At 36.7% G+C, this 562-nt stretch overlaps 1 non-coding gene across 1 annotated transcript; it reads left to right on the top strand.

Annotated features, from left to right (window-relative positions):
• The first annotated feature begins 304 nt into the window (after nucleotides 1–304).
• Nucleotides 305–407, top strand: LOC114579009. Its single transcript, XR_003699893.1, has one exon. It is a non-coding gene; the product is annotated as a U6 spliceosomal RNA (small nuclear RNA).
• Nucleotides 408–562: the final 155 nt, after the last annotated feature.

Here is a 562-nt window from a genome sequence, read left to right on the forward strand (position 1 = left end):
ATATAATTTGATTGAGTACACTATAAATACAAAAATTCCATTATTTTTATTGAGTATTAAGTATTTTTATTGAGTATTAAGTACGGGAATACAAAGTAAAAATAACATTGTATTTCATTGGCAACTATTTTGGTGGTGGTAGAAGATATCGGTCAATCACGATGATGGGTGGTGATGGCAACATTTTTGACAATAATTGTGACAAAACAACTACTTGCGGTGATAATAGATTGCAATTGATAGCACGCGGTTGGGGCGAACACTAGTAGCAGTAGACAATGGACATACACACCATTGAAAACAGGCGAATATCATTACTTCTACCCATATTGGAACGATACAGAGAAGATTAGCATGGCCCCTGCGCATGAATGACATGCATAAATCGAGAAATGAACCAAATTTCTCTCTTCTAGGTTTGGATAATTTAAGTATTTACACAGCTCACCTTGGCCTGTTGGTTTGCTTCCAACTAAGAGGTCTTGGGTTCGAGTCTTTGTGTATGCGTCGTGTGTGAGAGTTTGCCTTAAATGACCTAAATGTCCCAAAAAAAAAAAAGGCG

Source organism: Dendrobium catenatum, unplaced genomic scaffold (genome assembly GCF_001605985.2).
Source record: "Dendrobium catenatum unplaced genomic scaffold, ASM160598v2 original_scaffold_250990, whole genome shotgun sequence".
NCBI lineage: Eukaryota > Viridiplantae > Streptophyta > Magnoliopsida > Asparagales > Orchidaceae > Dendrobium > Dendrobium catenatum.